This window comes from Mobula hypostoma, chromosome 4, assembly GCF_963921235.1.
Source record: "Mobula hypostoma chromosome 4, sMobHyp1.1, whole genome shotgun sequence".
Taxonomy (NCBI): Eukaryota; Metazoa; Chordata; class Chondrichthyes; order Myliobatiformes; family Myliobatidae; genus Mobula; species Mobula hypostoma.
Genome location: NC_086100.1, coordinates 15,413,691 through 15,435,969, shown reverse-complemented (window position 1 = coordinate 15,435,969; position 22,279 = coordinate 15,413,691). Strand labels below are relative to the sequence as shown.

The 22,279-nt window shown below is 42.4% G+C and overlaps 1 long non-coding RNA gene across 2 annotated transcripts in view; it reads right to left on the bottom strand.

Moving 5' to 3' along the window:
• Positions 1–22,279, bottom strand: part of LOC134344725 (uncharacterized) — an 83,503-nt gene that overhangs the window by 16,923 nt on the left and 44,301 nt on the right. For both annotated transcript variants that reach the window (XR_010017499.1, XR_010017500.1), the window contains exon 2: positions 8,292–8,470. This is a non-coding gene — a long non-coding RNA (uncharacterized LOC134344725). The remainder of the gene's footprint in view (positions 1–8,291; positions 8,471–22,279) is intronic.

Here is a 22,279-nt window from a genome sequence, read left to right as displayed (position 1 = left end):
CTAGGGGTAGGCCATCCAGGCCCCCTAGCCTGTTCTAAAGGGAGCTGAGTCATAAATATGGTGGTGTCTAACCTAATCCTGACCTCTGTTCCACATTCCCGATTAATCCTCATAACCTTTTAATCCTTTAAATTTAACATCTAGTCTTGAATATTATCAGGGGTTATCGGGAGGAATTTGGACCATAATAAGGCAAGGACAGCATCAAATGAAGCTTATTTTTATAAGATGCTTCCCTTTAGAACTGAACCCTCAATTGAATTCATAATATTTACAAAAGGATGAAAGCGGACAGTGAAGGGTATGTGAGCATTGTGTTCTAGCTCCTTAAAATACTTCAAATTCCAACCTCCGACGTCCCAGACTAAGGAATTCACTGAAGATCATTTTGTTGGCATTGAATGACAGAGAAACATTCCTCATAACTATTAAGGACACTCATTGTCAATGCTCGTGAACATTGTTAATGTGAGCATTCCACGAGGAATCCGGTGCATTGATCAGCTTCCTTTCAGCCATTGCATCAACAATCGTTCAACATGAGTTCGGATCCAAGCATGGCAGCTCGGGGATTTTAGTTGATTAATGAATTAAATCAATACAGATTGAAATACTCATCTCTGGAATGTAAGTGTGAAATTACAGGATTGATTGTCAGAAACCCTCATTTGTTAATGTTCAGTAGGGAAGGAAATCTGCCAACCTTAATTAATGTAATCATCAAAGTACAAAGTAAATTTATTATCAAAATATGTACTGCCATATACTGCCCTGAGATCCGTTTTCTTGTGGGCATTCACAGTAGAACATAGAAATACAACAAAATCATTGGAAAACCACCGCACACAGAGACATAAACAGCTAACGTGCAAGAGACAAATAAGCAGGTAAATCAGCAAGCAAGCAAGTAAATAAATAATACTGAGAATGTAAGCCATAGAGTGCTTGAAAATCAGTTCCTAGGTTGCAGAATCAGTGCTGAGGTGAGTGAAGTTATCCATGCTGGTTCCGGAGCCTGATCGTTCTAGGGCAGCGGTCCCCAACCACCGAGCCGCCGACCGGTACCGGACCGCAAAGCATGTGCTACCAGGCCACGAGGAAACGATATGATTTGGTGATATGAGTCAGCTGCGCCTTTCCTCATTCCTTGTCACACACTGTTGAGCTTGAACGCACGCAAGGTCATTACCCGCGCGTCATTCATGTCAGCGCGGGAAGAAGATCAACTCCTCGAGCTTGCAAATGACGGCGGGCTGAAAAGTATGTTTGACATAACATCTCTGCCGGCATTCTGGATCAAAGTCAAGGCTAAATATCCTGAGATAGCCACGAAAGCACTGAAAACGTTGCTTCCATTTCCAACATATCTCTGCAATGAATGCAACGAAAACTAAACTGCGGAATAGACTGGACATAAGGAACCCCTTTCGAGTATCGCTGTCTCCCATCACCCCTCGATAGGACCGTGTTGTTGCAGGGAAACAAGCCCAGGGCTCCCACTGATTCAGCGATATTGGTGTGTTGCAATGATTTTATATATTCATACGGGGAAAATATGTGCTGTGTGTTTAATATCCAAACGTTACTTAAAATGTTATGATGCTATTGACTTATAAGTGACTTATATAACCATATAATAATTACAACACGGAAACAGGCCATCTCTGCCCTTCTAGTCTGTGCCGAACGCTACTCTCACCTAGTCCCACCGACCTGCACTCAGCCCACAACCCTCCATTCCTTTCCTGTCCATATACCGATCCATTTTTTCTTTAAATGATAATATCGAACCTGCCTCTACCACTTCTACTGGAAGTTTGTTCAACACTTACTTCAAGCTCCCCTGTCCTCCCCTGATAATTGACTTATCACTATATTCATGCAAGGAAAATATGCGCTGTGTGTTTAATATTAAATTCGTTAGATAAACCCTTTTAGAAACAAAATTGAGTGTATTAGCCACTTATCACCGATATACCGGTCGTGATTAACACCCCACCCCCCCCCCCCCAGCCGGTACAGAATTGCCAAAAAAGGTTTGTAGAAAAAAATCGGCAAGTACATGCATGCACAAGTCACACATGCACACTGATGCCCGCGCAAGGCTTCATGGTCATTGTAGTCTTTCTCGGGGTAAACACAACGTATTTGACTGCTACTCTTGTCCATTGGCAACCCTACCCCCACCCCACCCCCAGGTCTGCCAGTCCGCAAGAATATTGTCAATAATAAAACGGTCCGCATTGAAAAAGAGGTTGGGAACCCCTGTTCTACAGTAATAGGTGTTCCAGGCACTGGTGGCCTGGGACCTAGGGATACTGTAACATCAATATGCTGGATCTTTTCCAGACTGTCAACTGTCCCCTGAAATGGCCACAGAGGACATTCTTTTGTTTGGGGCAACCCTGATTTCAAATGTATATTTTTTTAAAATTCCTAACAGAATATGGTATTTATTTGATAGTTCAGTCTTGTTGACCTTGGTCATTAATGGCCTTACCCAATCCAGGATCATCCAGTGATCATCTGTACCAGTTACCATAAAACTGTTGCAAAATGTGGCAAAAGGGTTATTGACTAGAAGACGAGGTGTTGCTCATTAGTAATCATGTTACCAAATTGATTTTAGTTTTATCTTTGTGTTCTTCCTCTTTAAAAATAATGCTTCCCTTTTCTGCTGTATGGTTTTACCAGATACGAATGCACAGTCCTTTTGTGTAAATATACAAGTGTCTGTTTCTACATACAAATATTTCCTTGTGTGCGTGTGCTCACACGCATGTGTGTGTATGTGTGTTTGTGAATGCATGTATGTGAGTGTGTATATGTGTTCACACGTGTGTGCGCACACCTATGTTTATATGTAATTATTCACAGAGATGAAGCCTGAACCTGACCTGCTGAGTACTTCCAGCATTTTCTGTGTTTTTAACCTTGGCTAATAAATCAGCCATGATGAAATTGTGGAGCAGACTTGATGGGCCAAATGTCCGAAATCTGCTGTTATATCTTATAGTCTTATCGTTGAACCCATTCAATATTGAAAGGCCTAGATGGAGTGGATGAGGGGAAGATGTTTCCAAAAGTGGGGGAGTCCAGGACCAGAGGGCAGAGCTTTAGATAGTACTTTGATAGACGGTACTTTGCACTACAATGGACTACTCTTCAATTATGCTCTTTCTTGTATAATTTGCATAATTTATGATAGTTTTCTTGTGAATGCTGTATCTCCAGTGTGATGTGCTCATGACACTGCAGCAGGTAAGTTTTTCATTTCACCTGCGTACACATAAAACAATAAACACAACACAACAGCGAGGAGAAATATTCAATCATCTCCAAAAGTCAGGAACGGTCCCTGCGTGGCCATGCAGTTGACCTGCTGTGAGCTGCTGTCATAAGGTCGAAAGAGCAGAGATTCATATCTTCATATCATCCACAAACTTGGCCCCACCATCCATTCTGTCATCCAAACATGGAATATGTAACTCAAGATTGAAGGACCCATATTCATTTCCAATCGTGGAACTCAGTTTTAGAGTCATAGAACAGCACAGAATAGAAACAGGCTCTTTGGCCTATCTAGTCCATGTCAAACTATTCATCTGCCTAATCCCACTGATGTGCACCCAAACCCTATCTCTTCATACACTATAACCAGGTGCCTATCCACATTTCCCTTAAATGTTGAAATCGAACCTGCATCCAACACTTCCACTGGCAGCTCATTCCACTCTCTCACCACCCTCAGAGTAAAAAAGTTACCTGCCATGCTCCCCTTAAACATTTCACCTTTAACCCTTAACTCATGACCTCTAGTTCTACTCTCGCCCAACCTCAGTGGAAACATTGATTCAACCACCTATAAAATGATGAAGAAGACAGAGAATCATTGAACTCATTGATTTTCATTCCACCTGAGCTACCAACTCCAATTTACAATCTCAATCAGTAACTGGATATTAAGGATGAAATTATAGAGACACAATCTAAACAGTGGCATCTTGCACTACATCACTGTATGTTTCAAATTGTCTCGAGTTGATACCATTACATTTCTCATTATGTTACAGTATCCTACGGTAAGTTTATTAGTCTCTTCTAGAAAGAAAATAAGAATTAATCCCTCCGGCATTGAAGTACACAATCAATTCTATAGGAGAATGGGCCACTTATGAGAAAAAGGATGTTTTCAGCTCAGTAATGGTCATTTAGGTGCTCAGTGTTGTCCTCCTTATGGTCCCTCCAATAGCACTTAGACAGATTAGGAGAATGGCAAAGAAGTAGTAGATGGAATATAGTGTTGAGAAGTATATGGTCATGAACTTTGGTTGAAGGAATAAAGGCATAGACTATTTTCTAAAAGGAAAAGGAACTTGGGAGTCCTCATGCAAGGTTCTGTAAAGTTTAACTTACAAGTTGAGTTGATGGTAAGGAAGGCAAATGCACTGTTAGCATGCATTTCAAGAGGACTGGAATATAAAAGCAAGGATGTAATGCTGAGGTTTTATAAGGTATCGGTCAGTCTGCGCTTGGAATATTGTGAGCAGTTTTGGGCCCCTTATCTAAGAAAGGATGTGTGACATTGCAGAGGGTCCAGAAGATTCACAAGAATGATTCTGAGAATGAAAGGGTTAATGATTGAGGCGCATTTGATGGCTCTACACACGTAACCTTTGGAGTTCATAAGGATGAGGGGTGATCTCACTTAAGGCTATCAAATATTGAAAGACCTTGATAGAGATCATGTGGAGAGGATGTTTCCAATAGTGGGTGAGTCTGGGACTAAAGGGATGTCCCTCAGAACAGAGTTAAGTAGGAATTTCTTTAGCCAGAAGGTGGCGAATCTGTGGAATTCATTGCCGCAGTCAGCTGCGGAGGCCAAGTCAATGGGTATACCTGTAAAGGATATTGACAGGTTTTTGATTACTAAGTGTGTCAAAGATTACAGAGAGAAGACAGCAGAATGAGTTTGAGGGGGATAATAAATAAACCATGATGGAATGGTGGGGCAGATGGGCCAAATCGTCTAGATTTGCTCCTGTGTTTTAAGGTCTCATGGTCAAGGACAGGATGTGATGATTCACCTAGTTTAAATAGAAGTCAAATAAAAGATCTACAAGGATATTACCAGGATTGGAGTGATTAAGGACCATCCATCGAGGACACCTTCAAAAGGCAGTGCCTCAAGAGGGCAGCATTCATCATTAGCCCTCAATTTTTCTTTCATCTATGCTAAGATACTGTCTAAGATTCTCTTAAATATCCCTAACGTATCTGCCACTACACACCCACCACTCCCTGTGTAAAATAAACTTAACTCTGTTATCCTCCTACCTTCTGTCCAATCTGCTTCAAATGATGCCTCCTTGTATAAGCTATTTCTATCCAGATTTGGAGCTCTCGTCCTCAAAGGGCAATCAAAGTACGGTCATTGATCACGCTTGAGGATTTAGCAAGCAGAGGCAAACTTGATGATGTTGTACATTTGATTTATAAGCAATTCGAGAAGGTGTCACTGAAAAGGTCAGTGCCCATGAGAAAAATTCTTAATATTAGGAGAAGAGAATCACCATGAAGTAAGTATTGCTTCAAAGTTCAAAGTAAATTTATTACCAAAGTGCGTATATGTCACCATACACTAGCCTGAGATTCATTTTCTAGCAGACAATCACAGTAAAACAAAGAAATACAATAGAATCAATTAAAAACTACACACAGAGACTGTCAAACAACCAATGTGAAAAAGAGAAACTGTACAAATAAAAAATAAACTGACAATAATAATAATAATAATAAGTAAATAATATTGAGAATGGGAGTTGTACAGTCCTTGAAAGTGAGTCCATAAGCTGTAAAATTAGTTCAATGTTGAGGTGAGTGAAGTTAGTCACAATGGTTCAGGATCCTGGTGGTTGACTATCATGATGGTTGATGGGTAATGACTTATAGCATGAAAAAGAGGGAAACGGAATAAATAAGCCTTTATTGGGCCCATATTAGACACTGCCTTCTTGAGGCATTTCCCTTTGAAGGTGTCTTCTACTCTGGGGAGGCCAGAGCCCGTGACGGAGCTGGTTGAGCTTACGACTTTCAGCAGCTCTTTCTGATCCTGTGCAGTGGCCCTTCCATACTAACATACTGATGCTCTCCATTCTAACTTGCGGTAGAAATTTTGTGAGTCTTTCATGACACACAAAATCTCCACACATTTTGACCAAACTCCTAATGAAATACAACAATGGTCATGCCTTCTTTACAATTGCATAAATGTGTTGGGCCCAGGATAGACCTTTAGAGATATGCTACCCAGGAGCTTGAAACTGCACAACCTTTCCACTGCTGATCTCTTGATGAGGACTGGTGTGTGTTCCCTCAACTTCCCCTTCTTGATGTCCACTATCAATTCCTTGGTTTTAATGATGTTGAATACAAGGTTGTTGTTGCGACACCACTCAACCAGTTGATTTATCTCACTCCTGTACGCCTCCTTTTCACCATCTGAAGTTCTGCCAACAATAGTTGTGTCATCAGCAAATTTATAGATGGTGTTTGAGCTGTGCCTAGCCACAGAGCCTTGGGTGTAGAGAGAGTAGAGCATGCATCCTTGAGGTGTACCAGTGCTGATTGTCAGCGAGGTGGAGATATTATTTCTAATCCGCACTAACTGTGGTCTCCCAGAGAGGAAGCCAAGGATCCAATTGCAGAGGGAGGTACAGAGGCCCAGTTTTTGGAGCTTGGTGATTAGAACTGAGGGTATGATTGTGCTGAATGCTAAACTGTAACCAATAAACTACAATCTGACGTATGTATTATTATTATCCAGGTGATCCAAGGCCTAGTGGAGAGCAAGTGAGTAGACTATTGTGGAGATAGGCAAATTGCAGCAGGTCCAGGTCCTTGCTTAGACAAGAGTTGATTCTAGTCGTGAACAATTTCTCAAAGCACTTCATCACAGTAGGTGTGACTCCCATTGGCCAATAGCCATTGAGGCAGTTCCCCCTGCCTTTCTTGGGCGCTGGTATGATCGTCGCCATTTGGAAACATGTGGGAAACTCCAACTGCAGCAGCGAGAGACTGAAGATGTCAAGAGACTCAGGCCAGTTGGTTAGCACAGGTTTTCAATGCCCTACCAGGTACACCATCAGGGTCTGACACTTTGCAAGGGTTCATCCTCTTGGAAGATGTTCTGACTTTGGCCTCCGAGATGCTGCAGGGATACACACAGGTGTGGTTTTCTTCTCCATTTCAAAGCATGCATAAAAAGTGTTGAGCTCATCTGGGAGTGAATCATCACAGCCATTCATGATGTCAGATTTTGCTTTGTAGGAAGCAATGGCCTGCAAACCCTGCCAGAGCTGACGTACATACAATTACATCTCTAACTTCAATTGGAATTGTTTTCTCACCCTTAAAGTAGCCTTCTGTAGGTCATGCTTGGACATCTTGTATAGCTCTGGATTACCAAACTTGAACACCACAGATCGAGCCCTCAGCAGACTACGGACCTCCTAGTTCATCCATGGCTTTTGGTTTGGGTATGTCCATAATCTTTGGAGTTCTCTAACACAGAATGTTGTGGAGGCTAGATCATTGGGGTTTGTATGTGCATTTACATAATGCTTGTAGTCAAGTTTGTGTGTTTGTATTTGTGTGTACATGTGTGTATGTACATGTGTGTGTTTATGCTATGTGTGTACACAGTTCTATGTGTCTGTGATTCTGTGTGTGTGTGTGTGTGTGTGTGTGTGTGTGTGTGTGTGTGTGTGCACGTGCCTGTGTGTATGTTTATGTGTAGGGAGAGTTCAACGAGGACATCCCTACCCACAGATGCCTTTAAGATAGCTCTTAAATCCCTGAATACCCAGACATTCTGAATCACTGCAGTTCATCACCCAGCCAGGATTCCAGGAGAGAACCATAAAAGGGAAAGAGTTTAATCCCAAAAGCTGGCACCGGCTTGCATCGGGCTGAAATGCTCCATTAATAGTCCCCACTTCTGGCAGAACACTCCCTGAGCAGAGCCTGATTCCTTCCCTCGCCCCAGCCATCGGAATTACATCCAATACTTCACAGTCAACGTTAACAGTTTCATAGAATTTGCTTTCATGCAAATTGCAGCTTGATGATTAACTCATTTGAAGAAAGAATTTGTAATTAGTGGACCTTAAATACAGGTGTTAACGTGTGTTTTGCAGTGTAGCCATGGTTGCAATGGAAAAAGAGTAGCAGCTGTTTACGAACAGGAAGATCCCAAGACATCAATGACACACGGGGTCTGCCACACTTACCTGAGATAAACAGGAAAGGGGCCGAGTTTGATATTGTGTCCCTCAGTATTGCACTGAAGTACAGTATGAATACACCTGCATTTTGTGCACCTGGCTCTGTTAGAGAAACTGATGAGACTGTTGCCTTCCCCTGAGACTGAGACCCATGACCCAGTGATTAAGTCACACAGAAACAGGCACTGGAAAGGAAACGGACAGAAAATAAACAGATTAAATGCTACCCACCCAGCATACTGCATTTTGTAAAATTCCTTCCAGAAAGTGCTACAGAGCTATTAAAACAAGAAATGTGCACTATCTTCAAAGGTTCTCCCTCAGGCAGTTAATCTGATCAACCATTCTAATTAACACTCCCCCATCCCCCTCTATCTACCACCCCTGTCATTGCACTGTAAACACTTTAAACCACTTTTTATAATACAGTTTACATTGTAAATATATGCTGGCATTTATGTTTTTATCCACATTTTATTCCATATCCATACTTAAAAATTAATTTTTCTAAAGTGTACTGTGCAAAAGTCTTAGGCACATGTATTCAGTATAGCTGGGATATCTAAGGCTTTTGCACAATAATTTGTCAACATGGAGCAGGGAGTGAGTTTGTAAATCTGGTAGGAGCAAATGTTGGGAATGGTGAGGGGTTATTGCAATGGGAGGGGTGTGACTGCTGGCAGAGGAGGAGTGCTGGGGTCAGGGGGTAGTGGCGTACCCAAGCCTGAGACACCAGGCAAGGACATGTGATTCCAAACAATTGGTTTAATAATCACCACAGAATGTCTCTCTGGTGCTTTCCATTCCCTCCCCTCGACCTTCCCCCTTCCCACTTCCCACTCTTAGTCCACAACAGAGACCCAGATCAGAAGCACGTTTATCATCACTCACATATATTATGAAATTTATTTTGTTTTGCAGCAACAGGAGTATGGTGCAAAACATAAAACTACTACAGTACTCTGCAAAGGTCTTACATACCTTAGCCATATATAGGTGCCTAAAACTTTTGCCCAGGAGTGTAATCCCTGACTCTGTATAATTGCTGAACGTTGTTTTCTTGTTCCATGTCGTGCTCGTACACCACAGCAGTTTCTTCATACATGTAAATATATGTGGCAATATATGGTAGTGTACACCCAACTACTAACCACAGCCGTCACTTACTCTTGCCCACACTCAACCAGAATCTGTTGATACCACCAAAAGCCAGCAACTTAGGAGAACACCATATTCAGCTCGCGTGATCGCACTACTATACGGCAAATTTGTTGATCTATAAGTTGAGTGGGATCTGGGATCAGCCATGATGGAATGATGGAGCAGACTCGATGGGCTGAATGGCCTAATTCTGCACCTATGTCTTATGGTCTTATAATCCTTTGGCTCGCCATGCCCACGTTGTATGTATTTTCTCAAACTTGTTTTACCCTCAGGGCAGACTCACCTGTAACCAGAATCCTGCTCTCAGGATGAGGCTTTTCATTCCAGGACAAGGGAGATGTCCTCCTTTTTAAAAGGGGTTTCCCTTCCTCCACCATCATCTGCTCTCAGGATGAGGCTTTTCATTCCAGGATGAGGGAGATGTCCTCCTTTTTTAAATAAAGGGGCTTCCCTTCCTCTACCATCAACTCTGCTCTCAAACGCATCTCCCCTATTTCACGCACATCTGCTCTCACTCCATCCTCCCATCACCCCACTAGGAATAGCGTTCCCCTGGTCCTCACCTACCACCCCACCAGCCTCCGGGTCCAACATATTATTCTCCGTAACTTCCACCACCTCCAACGGGATCCCACAACTAAGCACATCTTTCCCTCCCCCCCGTCTCTGCTTTCCGCAGGGATCGCTCCCTACGCGACACCCTTGTCCATTCGTCCCCCCCATCCCTCCCCACTGATCTCCCTCCTGGCACTTATCCTTGTAAATGGAACAAGTGCTACACATGCCCTAACACTTCCTCCCTTACCACCATCCCTTACCACCAGTCAGGGCCCCAGACAGTCCTTCCAGGTGAGGCGACACTTCACCTGTGAGTCGGCTGGGATGATATACTGCGTCCAGTGCTCCCGATATGGCCTTCTATATATTGACGAGACCAGAGGCAGACTGGAAGATCGTTTTGCTGAACACCCACGCTCTGTCCGCCAGTGAAAGCAGGATCTTCCAGTGGCCCCACACTTTAATTCCACGTCCCATTCCCATTCTGATATGTCTATCCACAGCCTCTTCTACTGTAAAGATGAAGCCACACTCAGGTTGGAGGAACAACACCTTATATTCCATCTGGGTAGCCTCCAACCTGATGGCATGAACATTGACTTCTCTAACTTCCACTAATGCCCCACCTCCCCCTCGTACCCCATCCGTTATTTATTTTTATACACACATTCTTTCTCTCTCTCTCCTTTTTGTCCCTCTGACTATACCCTTTGCCCATCCTCTGGGTTCCCCCCCCCACCTTGTCTTTCTCCCCGGACCTCCTGTCCCATGATCCTCTCATATCCCCGTTGCCAATCACCTGTCCAGCTCTCGGCTCCATCCCTCCCCCTCCTGTCTTCTCCTATCATTTTGGATCTCCCCCTCCCCCTCCAACTTTTAAATCTCTTACTAGCTCTTCCTTCAGTTAGTCCTGACGCAGGGTCTCGGCCCGAAACGTCGACTGTACCACTTCCTAGAGATGCTGCCTGGCCTGCTGCGTTCACCAGCAACTTTGATGTGTGTTGCTTGTAACCAGAAAGATCCTTTTTCTCTCTCTCTGTTCCACTGGATTTTCAAAGCACTGATTTTTTAAAAAATATCCTTTGAAAACCCCATGGTCATAACCAACTTGCACTGCAGCTTCATGAAATGAGTAGCTTGTTGCACAACTTAGGGTCAACACATTTCTCCTCGTCAGAGGCAGCTGTGGACCAGACTAGGCACAGAATGGTATAACTTGGAGTACTGTGTTTAAATCTCATCGCCTCATTATAGCAAGGATATGGAGGCTATGGAAAGGGAGCAGAAGAGGTTTGGACAAAAAGGCGATAAGAGAAAGAAGCCAAATTAGGTCAATACAGAGTACATAGTTAGATTTTTGTCATATTTTATTCTCATTCATCAGAAGTATTTCTTAGTTGTTTTAATCAAGAATATACTGTTTTTTTAAAATTATTTTTCTTTTCCCTGCATTAAAAGAGGTGCTGCTTGGCAGAAAAACCTGCAGTCCACCCAACTTGAGCTTTCTCTTTTTGTTGATTATCAGTAATGTAAAAATTTAAGGTTGTAATTAGGAAATTAAGTTGCTTGCTACACCAGCCAAGATTCTCCCAGCTGAGCCCCTCCTGCCTGCCTGTGTCTGACCTGGCTCCCTCTCTTCTCACTACGACCACTGGGCGGGAGGTGCAGAAGTCTTGGGTCCCAAAGCACCAGGTCCAGGATCAGTTGATGCCCTACAACCATCAGGCTCCTGGACCGGTGTGGATGGCTTCTCTCATCTCAGCACCAAACTGATCCACAGCCTGTGGACTTACCTTCAGGGTCTTGCCAATGAATGTTCTCAGTATTATTTATTTACATCTTTATCATTTGCACAATTCGTTCTTTTTTTGCATATTGGATATTTGTCCGTCTATGCTATGTGTAATTTTTCATGGATTCCATTGTACTCCTTAATGTTTCTGTGGGTTCCTGCAAGAAATTGACTCTCAAGGTTTTATATGGTATCCTTATTTTGATAATAAATGTATTTTGAACTTTGAACACCTGCTTATGATGCCCTTTGTTAGAATTAGTTTGTCATGAAAATATTAAAATGCTTATTGCAAAGTATTTCATATTTTAAGCAATTATATTTTGCACTATTAACTTGAAATTAAATAATAGCTGATTTTTAAAAAAATTGATAAAAGGGGGCAGCATACTAGCTTAACGGTTAGTGTACTATGTTACAATGCCAGTAACACGGGTTCAATTCTCTCCCCTGTCTGTAATGAGTTTGTACATTCTCGTCACAACCTCCTGTTTCCTCCACGTGGTCCAGTTCCCTCCCACGTTTCTAAGATGCACAGGTTAGTGTGGATTAATGGTCACATGGGTATACTTGGGCAGTGTGGGCTCATTGGGGTGGAGTGGTCTGTTACCATGCTGTATCTCCAAATAATAATCAATTGATACAGTTACACAGGAAGTGCAGTGTGCAGGCAGGTGCAAGGCATATTAAAATGAGGTGCAAGGCCAGAACAGATAGGTTGTTCGTTCAGTGAAGGGGACGTGCCAAATATATTTAGCCCCTGCGGTAGCAGAGGCTCTGCTGAACTTTCTTGACCATGGTCTCCGTGCAGCTAGACCAGGACAGCCTATTGGTGATGTTCACTCCTAGGAAGTTGAAGCTTTCAACCTCAGCACCATTGATGTAAACAGGAGCGTCTGCATCATGCGCTACAGTCCCACCTCTTCGGTAATCAATGGTCAGCATGATGGTTGGTTGTTGGTGCCAGACAAGGTAGTTTGAGTATCTCAGAAACTGCTGATCTCCCGGGATCTACACGCCCACTAGTCTCTAGAAATGACAGAGATGGTGCAAAAAACACAATAAAATTTCCAATAAGCAACAGTTCTGTAGGTGAATATGCCTTGTTAACGAGAGAGGTCAGAGGAGAAGGGCCAGACTGCTTCAAGCTAATAGGAAGGCGACAGAAACTCAAATAACCACATACTAAAACAGAGGTGAGCAAAAGTGCATCTGTAAACACACAACAGATTGAACCTTGAAATGGATGGGCTACAGCAACAGAAGACCACAAACATGGACTCTGTGGCCACTTTATTCAGTACAGGAGGTATCTAATAAAATGGCCACTCTGTGTAATGTATAAAATCCCAACTGAAATATTGCTAACGCTAAATAATGGAAATATTATGAATTGCAATGAAAATGCTAACTTGAATATTCTGTATTGAACATACCAGTATTTTTTATAGGTGATGTGTAGTTTGAGACAAAATAAAATAGAAGCTTCATACACTGCACACAGATCAATCTGATTGTGTAGGCTGCTGTCAGTGAGGGTCAGCTGCCTCCTCTGCCTTGCGGATTTCACACTGTTAGAGTTAAACAGCCTTCTGTGTGTATGCACTTACAGAAGCTCAAAGAGCTGTTGCATCATATCTCCAGGGACCCAGGTTCAGTCTTAATCTCAGTTGCTGATTGTGCAGAGTTTGCACCACTTCAGTTTCCTCCAGGTAATCCAGTTTCCTCCCATATCCCAAATTGTGCCGTCAATTACCCCTCGTCTGTAGGTGAGGGGTAAAGTCTGTGGCAGTTGATGGGAATGTGGTGAAGTTAAAATAGGTTAAGGTAAATATGGATGCTAGACAATGAGTGAACAGCTTAAAACATAGCAGCAGAATTAGGCTACTTGGCCCATCAAATCTGTTCTGCCATTCCATCATAACTGTTATATTATCCCCCTCAACTCCATTCACTTACCTTCACCCGGCTAACCAAAAACCGATCAACATCTACTTTAAATATACTCAATCACTAGCCCTCCACAGCTGTCTGTGGCTATGAATTCTATGATTCACTACTCTCTGGTTAAAGAATTTCCTTCTCCTCTCTGTGTCCTTGTATTCAGAGGCTGCGACCTCTGATCCAAGACTCTCCCACTGTAGGAAATGCCCTCGTCACATCCACTCTGTCTAGGCCTTTCAATATTCAATAGGTTTCAATGAGATACCTCCCCCGCCCCCCAATCATTCTTGTAAATTCTGGTGAATAAGGTCCAGAGCCATCAAACCCTCCACATATGATAAGCCTTTCATTCCCAGAATCATTCCAATGAACCTCTTCTGGACCCTCTCCAATGCCGGCACCTTTTTTTTTAGATAAGGGGCCCAAGGCTGCTCACAATATTCCAAGTGTGGTCCGATCAATGCCTTATAAAGCCTCAGCATTGCATCTTATATTCTAGTTCCCTTGAAATTAATTGCATTTGCCTTCCTAACAACCTACTCAATCTGCAAGCTAACCTTTAGGGAATCCAGCACAAGGGCTCCCAGTCCATCTGCACATCTGATTTCCTTTTTTTCGCATTTAGAAAATAGTCTATGGCTTCCTGCTTCCTCTACGCTACCTATCATTCTACCTTTCTTTGTATTGTCTCCAAACCTGGCCACAAAGCCATCAATTCCATCAGCCAAATCATTGACATATAACATAAAAAAAGTGATCCCAAAACAGACCCATGCGGAACACCACTAGTCAATGGCAGCCAACCACAATAAGTTACCTTACTGTGACTCTTTGCCTCCTGCCAGTCTTCAGTTCATGCTAGTATCTTTCCTGTAATACCATGGGCTTTTATCGTGTTAAGCCACATCATCTGTGGTACCTTGTCAAAGGCCTTGGGAAAATCCAAGTACACTAATCCACTGATCCTCCTTTGTCTATCCTACCTGATATTTCCTCAAAGAATTCCAACAGATTTGTCAGGCAAGATTTCTCCTTAAGAAAGCCAGGTCGACTTTGGCTTATTTTATCATATGCGTCCAAGTACCCTGAAATTTCACCTTATTAATGGAATCCAACATCTTCCCTACCACTGAAGTCAGTCTAACTGGCCTATAATTTCCTTCCTTCTGCCCCTTTCCCTTCTTAAAGAGTAGAGTGAAATTTTTAATTTTCCAGTCCTCAGAACAATTCCAGAATCTAGTGATTCTTGATAGATCATTACTAATACCTCCATAATCTATTCAGCTACCTCTATCAGAACATTGGGGTGTAGACCATTTAGTCCAGATGATTTATTTAATTTCAGACTTTTCAGCTTTCAGGCACCTTTTCCTTATTAAAAGCTGTAATGTATGGATCAGTTTCTTTTAGGTCTATGCATGCATATTGATCTGTTGTCTACGCAGATCATTGTTCTCTCTCACTCCCCCCCTCTCTCTTTCTCTGCAATGTGAAGACACCAGTTAAAACCATCTCTTGCATGCGTGCTTTTATTTAATTGATATGTCATTGCACAGACACAATGAATTGGTGACGAGTATGAACCTGAATGTCAGAAAATATCACAAACTGCACAGACAGTTATGGGATGAAACAGCGAGAGGAAAAAGTTAAACAGTACGGAGGCAGTCACAGATGCTAACAAAGGGACACATGAGTAATAGTACATAGAACACAGTGAAACATGGTGATGGCTTTAGTTAGGAAAGTTGATGAATTTAATAGTGCTAATGAAGGCTAGGATTTGTATATTGAGAAGGTTGAATTGTATTGCAAGGCGAATGACATGGTTGAGCATAAGAAAGATCCCACACTTCTTAGCTTAATGGGTGCAAGAATATACAGTCTCTTATGCATCTTAGTGACACCGGAAACACCAGCAAGCAAGACGTTCAATGAAATTGTTACAATTTTACAAAATCATTTGAGCCTTAAACTGCTGGTAATAGCTGGGAGATTTAGATTTTACAAATGGAAACAGTCAAAGGATGAATGCATTTCTGAATACATTGTAGAACCCATGCAAAGTTTCCCAGTACTGTGTCTTTATTGATGGACTTTCTGATGCATTAAGGGACAGATTTGTATGTGGCCTGCATAGTCAAAGCACTCAGAAGAGGCTACATTCAGAAAGAGACCTAATCTTAGAAAGGGCATGACCATTGCAATATCGTTAGAGACTACATAATGCAAATAACTGTTGTTGGTTCAGAGAAAAAGTTTGCAGAAAGAGACACGGACAGGGTCACTTAAAGAGAGTGTGCAAGTCAGATAAAAAGCACAAAGAGAAAAAACACACTGAATGAAAGGTTTCACATACAAAACTAAGCAAATGCATAAAGTGACCGAATGTGAAACAGACAACACAGAGTCTGACAAAGATGAGCTGTCATTCCTAGAACTGCATAGTATTACTGAAGCAGATCACAACATCATATGCATCACAATAGATATGTCTGGTGTAAAACTGAAGATGGAATTGGACACAGGGTCAGCTTTGTCTATAATTTCAGAGGCTGACTACAACAGAATGTTTTCTAAGATACCATTAAAGTAGGCTTCAATGATGCTAAAGACCTACACGGTTGCTAAAGGCAAACCGAAGGTGAATGTGACGTATGGAGGCCAAACTCAGTAGTTAGAGCTTTATGTGTTGAAAAGTGGAAGGCCAGCACATTTAGAATGTGAATGGTTGAGAAAATTCCAAATTGACTGGCACTCATTCAAAGCTCTCAGTGTGGCATCAACAAGCAACAGCAGCCCAAATGGTAGCACTAACCAGAAGCTAATGCAGCTGCTTAATGCTAATGAGAAGGTGATTGAGAATGGAATGGTAAACTAAAGGCATAAAGGCCAAAATTGAACTGGACAAAGCATCAATACCAAGATTCCATAAACTGTGTCCTAAAGTAGATGCTGAACTTCTGAGCTTTGAGGCATCTGGAATTCTCGCCAAGGTTGAGTGGAGTGATTGGGCCATGCCCATTGGTCCGGTGATCAAGAAAGGGAAGGCTGGAGCCATTCGCAGATGAGTGGATTTCAAACTCAACATCATTCCAGTGCTGCAGACTATACAATAACCCCTGCCATGAATAGAACACATTTTTGCATCTTTGTCGGGTGGGGAGAGGTTTTCAAATATTGTCTTTTAACAAGCCTATCTGCAAATGGAGACTGAGGTGTCAAACAAGAAGTTCCTCACAATCAACACTCACAAGAGTATGTTCCAGTATAACCATCTTGTCTTTGGCATCGCATCAGATCCAGCAATGGACCAAGTGCTCCAAGATATCTCGGGAACACAATGTTACTTTGATGACATCATCATGACTGGCAAAAGTGATGAAGAGCATCTCCAGAACCTTGGTAAGGTGCTTCCCAGGCTGAGTGAGTATGGTCTGCATGCAAAGAGAGAGTAATCTGAGTTTTTCAAGAATAAAATCTCATATTGTGGACATGTCATTGACAAGCATGGCTTACATAAGTCACAAGAGAAGATTAAAACAGTGCTACAGGCACCCAAACTGGAAAATGGGCTACAGCTCAGGTCATACTTGGGCCTTGTAAACTACTACCATGGTTTCTCCCAAACATTGCTACAAGGCTGCATCCAATGAATGAATGGTTACAGACAGAAGCAAAGTGGGAATGGTCAGAAAGATGAGAAAAAAGCATTCAAGGAAACAAAGGGACTAATAACATCAGATGAATTGCTCAGCTATTATGGCCCATCTGTGCCCTTCAGACTGGTGTGCAATGTATCCCTTTATGGCATTGGAGCTGTTTTGTCACACATTATGAAAGATGGATCTGAACGCCTGACTGCATTTGCTTCAAGATCATAGATGAGTGCAGAATGCAACTATGCACAGATCAACTGAGAGGCCCCTAGTCTAATATGGGGGAATAAAGAAGCTTCACCACTACCTCTACAGACATAAGCTTACGCTAGTTTCAGATCACCAGCCTGTTCTGTCCACTTTCAATCATAGGAAGGGAATTCCAGTGACAACTGCTACCTGGATACAATGTTGAACACTATTCCTAGGAGGCCACTCTTATGACAGAGAGTTCAAGGGTACTAAACAACAATGCCGATGGCTTGTCACTTCTTCCACCTTTGGCAACTGAAGAAGAAAAGTCTTCATACCGTGACCCAGCAGAAGAGTTTTACACAACATTGGTGGACCTGCTGCTGGTAGCAAATTCTGAAATACAAAGAGAAACAAGGAATGGTCCGACATCTTCAGAAGTCTATAATGTCACCACGCAAGAATGGCCAGCTCATGATAACCATGTATTTCCGGAGCACTCAGTGAGATGAGACCAACTGTCATATGTCAAAGAATGCTAATGTGTGGATCTCATGTTGTGGTTTCATCTAAGCTGCAGCCCAGAATGTTAGAGAATCTGCATGGAGGACACCTGGGTACAGTCAAGATGACGAGTCTCACCCAGAGCTACGTGTGGTGGTCAGGAATAGATAAATGCACCCCCATAGGCACCATTATACAAGTGGGAGTCGGTTTTGTCACCATGGCGAAGAGTACATATTGACTTTGCTAGGCCATTCATGAACTCCATGCTTATGATTGCTGTAGATGCTCTTTCAAAGTGGTTGAGGTTACACCAATGAAGTCAACTACCTCAGCAAAGACTGTCTCTGCTCTGAAGGCTATCTTCACCAGAAAAGGATTACTAGAACTAATTGTGAGTGACAGCAGACCACAGTACATGTCAGAAGAATTCTGACTACTCATGAAGAAAAATGGCATCAGACATTTCAACACAAACAAGAGAAAATCTGCAGATGCTGGAAATCAAGCAACACACACAAAATGCTGGAGGAACTCAGTAGGCCAGGCAACATCTATGGAAAAAATTAAAGTTGACTTTTCGGGCCGAGACTGGAGAAAAAAAATGAGGAGTAGATTTAAAAGGTGGAGGAAGGGAGAGAGAAACACAAGGTGAAAGGTGAAACTGGGAGGGGAGGGATGAAGTAAATAGCTGGAAAGTTGACTGGTGAAAGAAATACAGGGCTAGAGAAGGTGGAGACTGATAAGAGAGGACAGGAAGCCATGGAAGAAAGAAAAGGAGGGTAGAGCACCAGAGGGAGGAGATGGGCAAGCAAGGAGATAAGATGAGAGAGGGAAAATGGGATAGAGACTGGTGAAAAGAGGGTGGGGGAAGAGAGGACATTACTGGAAATTCGAGAAACCGTTGTTCATGCCATCAGGTTGGAGGCTACCCTGACAGAATATAAGGGGTTGTTCCTCCAACCTGAGTGGTTCCTCCTTCACCGGCCCCCATCCCTTTTCCCTCTCTCATCTGATGCTCAGACATTTCAAGTCAGCTCCTCACCACCCAGCCACGAATGGGTTAACTGAAAGGTTTATCCAAACATTCAAGACATCCATTAAAGCGATGGACAAGGAAGACATTTCTCTACAGCACAGGGTGGACAATTTCCTTTTTTTTTACCCAGAACTCTGTTCACGCGATGACAAATCAAACATCTGCAATGCTGTTCATGAGCAGGAATCTGAGATCATGCATAGACCTTCCGAAATCAGATCTATGGAAGGAAGTGCAGATTAAACAGTTCAACCAGTTGTCAAGTGATGTAGCAAGGAACTTCAGGATTGGGCAGGAAGTCCTAAAGCGTGATTACCGAGAAGACAAATGGACACCTGGTAGAATAGCTACAAGAACTGGACTACTGACGTACACTGTGGATGTTGGGGATCAGGCATGGAGATGTCATGTGGACAAAGTACTGGATGCTCAACCAAAGAACACACCTGAGTCAATAGCATCCAACAAGATGGACACATTACAGTCACCGGACTTACCTCTCAGTGATGATCATGTCACTGACAGCAACGTGACACGGGAAACCGAGAACATCATCTTAGACAAGACAGCCAGCAACCTGATGCCATTCTACTGGTCCAGAGGTGCTATGAGAACATTATCATTGACAAGACCCCTGACAAACCTGATGGCTCTCCACAGGTTCAGAGGCACTACCCTGAAAGAGACAAAGTGCCTCCCAAAAATTAGAATCTTTAGTATAGTGAAGTTAGTTAAGGGCTATTATTGTAAAAGCATGTTTATTTGAATTTGGTTTATGAAAGGGAAATTGAATGTGTTGTACATATACAGCTTTATGTTGCATTAATCTAAAGGGGGAGGAAGTATAATATACTGGATCTATTTCTTTTAGGTCTCTGCATGTGTATTGTTCTCTCTCATTCTATCCATCTTGCTGTAATGTGAATACACAAGTTAAAACCACCTCCCGTGTGTGTTCCTTTATTTAAATGAGATGTAGTTGTACAGACACAACAACAGCAAATACAATCACCTCTGCCCCCTGACGCTCTCAAATTTCTGGCATAACGTTAGTGTCTGCCACAGTGAAGACAGATGTAAAACACTCATTAAGTTCATCTTCCATTTACTTGTCCCCCATTGCTACTCTCCAGCATCATTTTCCAGTGGTCTGATATCCACTCTCGCCTCTCTTTTACTCTTTTATATTTCTGAAAAACTTTTACTATCCCCTTTCATATTCTTAGCTAACTTATCTTCATATTTCATCTTTTTTCTCCTTTTTTTGTTGTTTTCTATTGGTTTTTAAATGCTTCCAACCCTCTAACTTCCCACTAATTTTTGGTATATTATATGCCCTCTGTTTTGCTTTTATGCTGTCTTTGACTTCTCTTGACAGCCACGGTTGCCTCATTCTCCCTTTAGAATACTTCTTCATCTTTGGGATGTATCTATCCTGCAACTCCTGAATTGTTCCCAGAATCTTCAGTCTTTGCTGTTGTGCCATCATCCCTGATATTATCCCCTTCCAGTCCGGCTCCTCTCTCATGTCTCTGTAATTCCCTTTACTCCATGTTATTCTGGATTTCCAGCATTCAGATTCATTTATTTATCACACAAGTACAGTGAAATGTGTGTTGCATTAACAAACAACAAACCTAAGGATGTGCTGGGAGCCTGCAGATGTTGCCACGTATTCCAACGTCAGCATAGCATTCCCACAAAGCTTGGCAGAACAACACAGAAAACAACAAAAGAGAAATAACAAACACCACAACAACAGCAACAAATCAAGCCCCTTTTCTCCTGCTATCCGCCCACACTCACAAACAGTCCTCCAACTCCAGTATTTGCTTCTGGGCCACCTGTCTCCATTCTCCAGGCTAACAAAGCTTGTAGCGGGATCTGTATCTGCTGGACAAATGGGCTGAAAAATGGCAGATGGAATTTATTGCACGCAAGTGTGAACTGTTGAATTTTGGGAGGGCAAGACCAGGGTAGGACTTCCGGAGTGAATGGTAGGGCACTGAGGAGTGCAGTAGAACAGAGAGACTTGGGCGTACAGATCCATAATTTCTTGAAAGGGTTGTCATAGGTAGATCAGTTCATAAAGAGATCTTTTGGCGCATTGGCTTTCATAAGTCAAAATATTGAGTACAGGAGTTGGAATATCCTGGTGAAGTTTTATTAGTTGTTAGTGAGGCCTAATTTGGAGTATTGTGTGCAGTTATAGTCACCTACCTACAGGAAAGGTGTCAATCAGATTGAAAGAGTACAGAAAAATTTTACAAGGATGTTGCTGGGACTTGAGGACCTGGGTAAAAGAGAAAGGTTGACAAGGTTAGAACCTTATTCCCAGTAGTGTAAGAGAATAAAAGGTGATTCGATAGAAGTATGCAGAATTATATGGTGAAAAGACAAGGTTATTGCAAGCAGGCTTGCTCCATTGAGGTTGGATGAATCTAGAACTATAGAACCAGCAGTCATAGGTTAAGGGTCAAAGGTGAAATATTTAAAGGGAACATTCGGAGGAATTTCTTCACTCAGAGGTTATTGCCAGTGTAGAATAAGCTGTCATTGGAAGTATTAGATGCAGGATCGATTTCAACATTTAGTGGAAGTTTGGATAAACATATGGATGGGAGTGGTAATGATGGTAATGGTCCTGGTGTGGGCCGATGGAGATAGGCTGAACAACATTTTGGTGTGGAATAGATGGGCTGAAGGGCTTCTTTCTATGCTGTGGTGCTCTATGACCCTTTGAGTGTAATTGGTATTGGCTATAAAATGCTGACTACAGCTTTAAGAGTGTTGACTTCAATGTCATGTGATTGACTATTGTTAGAGATGTTGGGGCTTGTCTCTGCAGGTCCTTGGAACCAGTAGATTCTCAGTGCTGAATTCCAGGTATGTACTTCAGTTATAAAGTCATAAGGAGATGTAACAAAAAGGTACTTTTATTGACAGCAAAGTCATCTTATCAGCAGAGAGAAAATACATCCATTTAACATTACCCTCCAAATACAAGATGTATAAAATCATGAGAAGCATTAGCAGGATGAATGTTCACAGTCTTTTTTTTGGTTTCCACAGGGAAGAGGAAGTGCAATCTAGAGGGCATAGCTTTAAGGGGAGAGGTGAAATATTTAAAAGGGACCTGGGG